At 46.0% G+C, this 9,345-nt stretch overlaps 1 protein-coding gene across 3 annotated transcripts in view; it reads left to right on the top strand.

Annotated features, from left to right (window-relative positions):
- The first annotated feature begins 83 nt into the window (after positions 1-83).
- LOC105474931 (polypeptide N-acetylgalactosaminyltransferase 11) overlaps positions 84-9,345 on the top strand; it is an 81,243-nt gene continuing 71,981 nt past the window's right edge. Inside the window, exons 1-2 of one of the 3 annotated variants that reach the window (XM_011729873.3) lie at positions 147-288; positions 798-937. The gene's annotated coding sequence lies outside the window, so the exon portion shown is untranslated. Of the gene's footprint in view, positions 289-797; positions 938-9,345 lie in introns of all 3 variants that reach the window. The other 2 variants (XM_011729874.3, XM_011729872.2) reach the window with 2 other exon arrangements.

The raw sequence follows: 9,345 nt of genomic DNA, 5'->3' as shown, positions 1-9,345 counted from the left end.
CGGGCGGCGGCCGGTGACGTCAGGGCAGCGAGAGGTGACGTCACCACGGAGCAGGGGCGGGGCCGCCTGACGCGCGGCGCTGGGCGGAGACGGCGGCGTGGGGACTGGGCGAGGGCCCTGGGCCTGAGGAGGCGGCCGCCAGTGCGCCCGGCGCGTGCGCGACGCCTGGCTGCTCGGTCCCTAGGTAGTTCAGCCCGCCGCCGGTCTTGCGGGTGGGACTGGGGCTGGCGGGAGAGATGCCGCAGCCCGAGTTCCGGAAGGCGGCGATCCTGGGCTGCGGGCAACGCGGTGAGTACCCGCTCGGCGGCGCCCTCCTTCGCGCGGTCTCCCCGCGCCCCTCAGCACCTCGAGAGCTGCGGCGGCGGCGCGCGGGGCCTGGGCAGGCTGGGGGCAGCGCCGGGGCAGCGCCTGGCTCCCCGCGGGTCCGGGGCTCCCGCACGCTCCCTGGGCGAGGCTGGTTCCTCGAGGAGACGCCGCTGCCCCCGCGCCTCCCCCGGCGTCTCCTCAGGCGGGTCCGCGGTGTGGGGAGCGAGAGCCAGGGCGCGGGCCTGGTTTTCGGGCGTTTCGGACGGAGGCACACCTGATTTACAGCCTCCCGCAGCATTCCCTAAAATGAAGTCCAGAGCAGGGTTGTCCACTTTTTAAAATTAAAAGTGCCCAGAAATAGAACATTTCACACATACACAAAACTAGGGAGAATAGTGTGAAAGGAAAATGAATCTCGGGACCCCAGATCGCTAAGCCAAAGTCAAGCCGGGAACTGCGTCAGGCAAACCTGCTCCTGTTTTATTCCTAAGACAGCTGCAGAGCTAAAAAGCCACACAGCTCCCTCACCGTTTGCCCCGGAAGAAATTGGCTGTGGCCGCCACATCTTTACCCTGAAACAGTTGCGTCGAATTTCACCCTGGCAGTGGAAATGGACAGCTTGTCTTCGCAGGTGAGGGACAGGGACAGACCGCCAGTCATCCCCCTGCCCACCTGAGACAAATGCATGTCTGATGGCTTCACCTGCCCTGTATTTATGTAAAAATGCAGGTTTACTGAGCCAGGCTAAGGCACAAGTAACTATTCCTCTGCCCGCCCCGTCGGGTAAATTGTGTATTCAGTAGAAGGCAGAGCAGAGGCTCAAAAGAATGCAGCCGTTTGTCTCATCTGCCCGTGACCTGGAAGCCCCCACTTCGAGTTGTCCCGCCTTGCCCGCCCAATCCAGTCTATACCTGTGTTTGATTGAAGTCTCAAATGTTCCCCTAAAATGTATACTACTAGGCTGTGCCCCCACCACCTTGCGTACATGTTCCCGGGATCTCCTAAGGGCGGTGTCATGGGCCATAGGCGCTCATATTTGGCTCAGAATAAATCTCTCTAAAAAATTTGTTTTTAATTTTTGTGGGTACCTAGTGGGCGTATGTATTTATAGGTACATGAGGTATTTGATATGGCGGAGAATGCCTAATCACATCAGAGTAAGCGGGGTATCCATCCCCTGAAGCATTTATCCGTTGTTAGTGGTGCAGACAATCTGCCAGGCTCTTGTATTGGTTGGAACGCGACAACGTGCCAACAACCCCGACACCAGGAGGCGGTGTGGAGCAACACGCTGTTTTAACAAGCGCCTGGGGGCAGACGGGTTTAGGTCTAAAATGGCCTCAGCCCCAAGTGAGGCGTGGAAGGGGTTTTATAGTCCTCTGTAAACAGGAAGTGTCCCAATCTGACGTGGCTGCTGCGTAGTAGTACACGCTGGCCTCCCTCTGGATCTTCAGGGCGTATGTGTCTTCCCGCAACCTCTCTTCCTGCTTCTGTTAACTTGCTGACAGCGCGCTGCTGGCGCAAGTGTCCTTGCACCTTGGGACTGGGCTTGAGGAGGGAGGAATTATTCATTCCCTTAAGCTTTCAGGCTTGGGGGAAAATCTTTGACAACCCAGTGATACTCTTTTTTTTTTTTTTTTTTTTTTTTTTTTTTGAGACGGAGTCTCGCTGTGTCGCCCAGGCTGGAGTGCAGTGGCCGGATCTCAGCTCACTGCAAGCTCTGCCTCCCGGGTTTTTACGCCATTCTCCTGCCTCAGCCTCCCGAGTAGCCGGGACTACAGGCGCCCGCCACCTCGCCCGGCTAGTTTTTTGTATTTTTTAGTAGAGACGGGGTTTCACCGTGTTAGCCAGGATGGTCTCGAACTCCTGACCTCGTGATCCGCCCGTCTTGGCCTCCCAAAGTGCTGGGATTACAGGCTTGAGCCACCGCGCCCGGCCGATACTCTTAAAGTTACTTTAAAATGTGCAATAAAGTATTGTTGACTGTAGTCATGCTGTTGTGCTATCAAATACTAGATCTTATGCATTCTATGTAACTGTATTTTTGTATACATTAACTGTCTCTCCCCTCACTCCCTTCTCAGAATCTGGTAACCGTCATCTAGTCTCTCTCTCCATGAGTTCAGTTGTTTTAATTTTTAGCTTCCACAAATAAGTGACAACAGGCAAAGTTTGTCATTCTGTGTGCCTGGCTTATTTCACGTAACATAATGACTTCCAGTTCTGTCCCTGTTGTTGCAAATGATGGGATCTCATTCTTTTTTATGGCTGAATAGTACTCCATTGTGTATATGTATCATCATGTTTTCTTTATCCATTCATCTGTTGATGGACATTTAGGTTGCTTCCAAATCTTGGCTATCGTGAACAGTGCTGAATCATGTGGTAGCTCTATTTTTAGTTCTTGGGGAACCTCCAAACTGGTCTCCATAGTGCTTGTACTAATTTACATTCCCACCTATGGTGTATGAGGAATCCCTTTTCTCCACATCCTCACCATCATTCATTATTGCCTGTCTTTTGGATATAAGCCATTTTAACTGGGGTGAGATGATATCTCGTTGTAGTTTTGTTCTGCATTTCTCTGATCAGTGATGTCGAGCACCTTTTCATATGCCTGTTTGCTATTTGTATGTCTTATTTTGAGAAATGTCTGTTCAGATGTTTTGCTCATTTTTTAATAGGATTATTAGATTTTTTCCTATAGAGTTGTTTGAGCTTCTTGTATGTTCTGGTTATTCATCCCTTGCCAGATGGACAGTTTGCAAATACTTTCTCCTGGTCTGGGGGTTGTCTCTTCACTTTGTTGTTGCCTTTGTTGTGTAGAAGCTTTTTAACTTGATGTGATACCATTTGTCCATGGATGCTTTGGTGGGGTATTACTACAGAAATCTTTGCCCAGTTCAATGTCCTGGAGATTTTCTCCAGCGTTTTCTTTTAGCAGTTTCATAGCTTGAGGTCTTAAGTCTTTAATCTATTTTAATTTGATTTTTGTGTATAGCGACATACGGGGTGGGGTTGAGGGGTTGTCTTTGCTCCCAGAGCTCCCAAAATGGTGGCGGGCCGCTTGCAAGATGGTGGCAAGCCTCCTGTTCTCTGACCTGGGGTTCTTGGCCTCATGGATTCCAAGGAATGGAATCTTGGGCCATACGGTATTATAGCTCTGATAGAAGGCGTGGGTCATGGAAGAGAACCGTGGAACCCAGTGACTAGTGTTCAGCACGATTAGGACGAACCCGGGCACTTAGCCGTGCAGGAACAATGGCAAGCCTTTAGCCTGATTGGGAGCAGCAGTGGGAGCCTCGCTGGATCAGGAGCACAGCAGACACCCTGCCGGATCTGGAGGGATGGAAGTCAGTGGCAGGTCTGCGACAGTGGCAAACAGCAGTGGTGAATGGTGAGCAAAAAGCTCAGCTTGTGCTGTAACAAATATGGACCAGAAGAGAGTGCAGTTGCAAGATTTAATAGAGTGAAAACAGAGCTTCCATACAAAGGGAGGGGACCCAAAGAGGGTAGCCGTTGCTGGCTCGAATGCCTGGGTTTATAGCACAATCATTGTCCCTCCCTCTGTGCTCTCAGGCAATAGATGATTGGCTATTTCTTTACCTCCTGTTTTTGCCTATTAGCATTTTAGTGAGCTCTCTTTACTACCTGATTGGTCGGGTGTGAGCTAAGCTGTAAGCCCAGTGTTTAAAGGTGGATGCTGTCACCTTCCCAGCTAGGCTTAGGGATTCTTGGTCGGCCTAGGAAATCCAGATAGTCCTGTCTCTCAGCGAGAGATAGGGGTCTAGTTTCATTCTTCTGCATATGGATCTCCAGTTGTCCCAGCACCATTTATTGAAGAGACTCTCCTTTTCCCAGTGTATGTTCTTAGCTTCTTTGTCAAAAATGAGTTCACTGTAGATGTATGGATTTGTTTCTGGGTTCTCCATTCTGTTTCATTGGTCTGTGTGTCTGTTTTTATGCTGATGCCATGCTATTTTGGTTACTGTAGCTCTTTAGTATAATTTGAAGTTGTAATTTGGAGTCAGATAATGTGAAGTTAGGTAATGTAATTCCTTCAGTTTTGTTGTATTTGCTCAGATAGCCTAGGCTATTCTGGGTCTTTTGTTATACTATGTAGGTTTTAGGATTGTTTTTTCTATTTCTGTGAAGAATGTCATTGGTATTTTGATAGGGATTGCATTGAATCTGTAGGTTGCTTTGGGTGGTATGAACATTTTAACAGTATTGATTCTTCCAGTTGGCGAATGTGGAACATCTTTCCTTTTGTGTGTACGTGTCTTCAATTTTTTTTTTTTTTTAATTTTTTTTTTAAGACGGAGTCTTGACTTGTCACCAAGGTTGGAGTGCACTGGTGTGATCTTGGCTCACTGCAACCTCCACCTCCTGGGTTCAAGTGATTCTCCTGCCTCATCTTCCCAAGTAGCTGGGATTACAGGTGCCCGCCACCACACCCAGCTAATTTTTGTAATTTTAGTAGAGATGGGGGTCTCGCCATGTTGGCCAGGCTGGTCTTGAACTCCTGACCTCAGGTGAGCTGCCTGCCTCAGCCTCCCAAAGTGCTTGGATTACAGGCCTGAGCCACTGTACCCGGCCTATCTTCTTCAATTTCTTGTATCAGTGTTTTATAGTTTTCATTGTAGAGATTGTTCACTGTCGAAACCAGCTTGTTCATGGATACCCTAACCCAGCGGTGCTAGAGGAATTAAAGACACACACAGAAATATAGAGTGTACAGTGGGAGATCAGGGGTCTCACAGCCTTCAGAGCTGAGAGCCACAAACAGAGATTTACCTACATATTTATTGACAGCAAGCCAGTCATAAGATTTACTAAAAGTATTCCTTATGGGAAATAAAAGGATGGGCTAAAATAAGGGGATGGTCTCTGGCTAGTTGCCTGCAGCATGAACATGTCCTTAAGGCACAGATCACTCATGCTATTTGTGGTTTAAGGACGCCTTAAGTGGTTTTCTGCCCTGGGTGGGCCAGGTGTTCCTTGCCCACATTCCGGTAAACTGACAACCTTCCAGCATGGGCATCAGGGCCATCATGAGCATGTCACAGTGCTGCAGAGATTTTGTTTATGGCCAGTTTTGGGGCCAGTTTATGGCCAGATTTTGGGGCCTGTTCCCAACATGTCCCCCCTTTGTTTTGCAAAGTGATAAAAGCAAAGGCAGCTTTGTCACAGTGAGCTACTTCTTGCAGGAGTCAGGATCCGCAGACTATACAAAGACAAACAACACAGATTAAAAGCACAATCATCATTGAAATCACAGAGCTTCCAAGTATTTTTATCCATTTTAGTGGGTTACTAGCTGCTAATCTGTCTGCAGCTCCTTCAAGCGCTCCAGTTCCTGGCATTAAGGTCAGTTTTGCCTGGGATGCTTTAAATATTTGTTCTTTTAATTTTGCAACAGCCAAAGACAAGTTTGTAGAGTGTCCTTCTAGATGCTTTTTTATTCTTTCCTAAATTTTGATATTATTAAGAGCTATTAATAATTTCCACAAATCCTTATGTTTAGCTCCTACAATGGGCCATATCATTTGAGGCTGAGGTGCCACTGTACTGCCATGGTTCCAGATAATAGGAACTCTTGCCGTACTTTACCATTTCTACCATCTGACTGTTTTGTTCAGACCAGCTGAACATAGTGTGGCCGTGGCACACAAACTGAGAGGTGCAATTCAAACTAAACATCCCCTAGGGGACCAGTTAATTCCATAGGAATTGCTGTGCAGCACCTCTGCCTGTTCTCCAATGCAGTTTTCCTAAACAAGTCCATTCACTTTTTCTGGCCAGGTTCAATTTTGTTTACAAATAGGTTTTTGAGGGTGGTATGCCTCAATTATAGGAGCAGATTCATTATGGGAAATACTGAGATCAGAAAGCATGTGTAACTGTGTCGTAGAGTGATTACATCCAGGCATTATTGCTAGCCACGATGGATAAATATGCCCAATAAGTATAACTGTTTTCTCTGTCAGCCCTTGTTGAAGGAATATTCACGGCAATGGTGATCACTGCTATCATAGATATCATTAAATTACTTATTTGACTGGTTGTCCCTCCTTCCTCAGGTTTTCTTCCGCCATCTGTGACAGCTTCTTCATCTGTCCCCAGGTGGGTGGCTGTGTTTGATGGGTGTTGCTCGTGACAGTTGGGGTCCTCCTCAGTGTCAGTCTTGACGTGGCTGCAACTGGGGGTCCTCAGGATCCTCCCAGAATCTCTTCCTCAGCATCTGGCTTGTGATAAGGTTTCAGGTGTCTTGATGGTATCCAAATTGGCTGTTGATTCGGTCTTGTAGAAACACAAGCATAACCTCTACCCCAAGTTATTATTTTACTTATTTCCCAACTGTTTGTTATTGGGTCTCTCCACCAAACCAGTTCAAAAATTGAAACAGTTTTGTTTTAGGAAAATGGTTATCGAGAAGACCCACAAAGTCAGCTAAATGGGTTTGCCAAGTAAAACTATTTATAAAAGCTTGCTGTATTTGCGCCTTCGTGAGAGGGACAGTAATTTTTTCAGGATCATATCCATGTAATTTAACAATCCGAGTTCTCCCATTTCCTATCATATCGCTATTATAGTAGCAATTTGATCCAAATAAGGAGTTAGAGTCTGTGAATTAGTATGTGGAAGAAAAGCCATTCTACTAAGTCCACCTCTTGGACAGTAACAGCAGTAGGTGAATGCTGAGTTGGCAAAATTAGCAAATCTAGAGTCTTCTCTGGATCTATTCTATTTATTTGAGCTTTATGGACTTGCATTTCAATCAGCTGTAACTCTGCCTCAGCTTCCTTTGTTAACTACTGAGGGCTAGTGAAACTAGGATTTCCTCTAAAGATAGAAAATAGATTACTCACGGCATAGGTAGGAATGCCTAGAGCAGGTCATATCCAATTGATGTCCCCTGGTAATTTTTGAAAGTCATTTAATGTTTTCAGTTGATCCCTATGTATGGCTACTTTCTGTGGCACAATGGTAGTGTCATTTACTAAGGTCCCCAAGTAGGAGTAAGGAGTAGTAGTCTGAATTTTGTCAGGAGCTATAATTAAGCCAGCAAAAGAAATCGAATTTTGCAAATGATCATAACATTGGAGTAATATTTCTCGAGTGGGGGCAGCACAAAGTATATCATCCGTATAATGAATAATGTAACATTGTGAACATTTTTTACCAGTAGGTTCAGTTGCTTGCCCTACGTACCTCTGGCAAATTGTTAGACTGTTTAACATGCCTTGTGGCAACACTTTCCAGTGAAAACGCTTAGCAGGCTGTTTACTGCAGGAATTGTAAATGCAAACCATTCACAGTCCTGCTCAGCTAAGGGGATATTGAGGAAACAGTCTTCTAAATCTGTGACTATTAAAGGCCAATTTTTTGGAATCATAGCAGGAGAAGGCAATCCTGGCTGTAATGTCCCCATAGGTTGTATAACTGAATTAATGGCTCTTAAGTCAGTTGACATTTTCCATTTACCTGATTTTTTTTTTGTTAAATTTTGAAAACTGGAGAATTCCAAGGGTAAAATGTTGGAGCTATGTGTCCCTTTTCTAATTGTTCAGTAATTACATCTTCTAAAGCCTCCAGTTTCTTTTTACTCAGCGGCCATTGTTCTATTCAAATTGGCTTATCTGTTAACCATTTTAAAGGTATAGGTTCTAGAGGCTTAACAATGGCCGCCATCAAAAATGATATCCTAAACCTTGGCGAGAACTTTTTCTTTCCACTTGAAGCGGTTCCTTCAAACCTTGGAAATTTTTTCCTAGTCCCATACCAGGGACATACCCCATTTCATGCATCCTATGTTGACTTTGAGGGCTATATAATTGCTCTGGAATTAGAACTTGTGCTTCCCATTGTTGTAATAAATCTGTTCTCCATAAATTTATAGGTTCAGAAGTTATAATTGGTTGAATAGTCCCAGGTTGTCCATCGGGCCCTTCACAATGCAAAATATAACTACTTTGATATACTTCAGGGGCTTTACCAACTCCAACTATGTTAAATTGAGTGGGTTGAATTGGCCAGGTGGATGGCCAGTGCTGTAGAGAAATGATTGAAATGTCCGCTCCTGTATTTACCAAATCTTTAAATTTCTTTCCCTGAATAGTTATTTCACAGGTAGGATGTTTATCAGTAATTTGATTCACCTAATAAGCCACTTTGCGTTGTTTGTTTGTGCTTCCAAATCCTCCTGTTTGTTTAATTTCACTTTTCCCCATTTCCACATATGGCACAATTAGGAGCTGTGCTATGCGCTCTCCTGGCTCTGCTTTCCAAGGAACAGAAGGAGATATAACAATTTGAATTTTTCCATTGTAATCTGAATCAGTGACTACTGTTTGTATTTGTACCCCTTTTAAATTCAAACTGGACCTGCCTGGAAGTGATCTGGTCGTTCCGCTGGCAAGGGTCCGCAGGCTCCTGTTGGGACCTTCTGTAGGGATTCCCCAGGCAGAAGACTCACAGCTTTTGTGCAGCACAAATCTGCAGCACTGCCGGCTGTGGCGGGAGACAGCATTGTGTAAGGGTGAGGGGATGGCCTGAGCCGGAAATGCCCTGGTTGGAAACGGGGCTGGGGACTGGCCCCTCATGGCGTTTCCCAAATTTAAAAGGAAAAGGCTCAAATGTAGCTATAGCATTTCCGTGTTTATCTGGGGGGTGTATTCTAACAGGGAACTGCCAAGCCTCTAAATCACCCTCTCATCTATCTTGCTGAATTCCTGCCTGAATGGAACTGAGAGTGATTGCTTGAGGCGCTGCTCAGTCACTGGGGCAACTGCTTTTTGCCCAGTGTCCTCTGGAAAAGAAAGATCTGGAGGGTCAAACTACTCTTTTTCTTCAAAATAATGCGGGGGTGCAGAAGGGTAGGGATGAACCTCTCCCTCCTTTGCTGCCCTTAGCTTCAGCTGGCAAACAAACCTGCTCTGTTACTTTGTTATACTCTCCTTCCTCCTCATGATCAGTGTGAAAAGGTTCCAAGGTGGAACGAACCAGAGCCCACACTTGTCCCATTGTTACCCTGAT

The sequence above is a fragment of the Macaca nemestrina genome, chromosome 4 (assembly GCF_043159975.1).
Source record: "Macaca nemestrina isolate mMacNem1 chromosome 4, mMacNem.hap1, whole genome shotgun sequence".
Taxonomy (NCBI): domain Eukaryota; kingdom Metazoa; phylum Chordata; class Mammalia; order Primates; family Cercopithecidae; genus Macaca; species Macaca nemestrina.
This window is presented reverse-complemented; position numbering and strand designations above follow the sequence as displayed.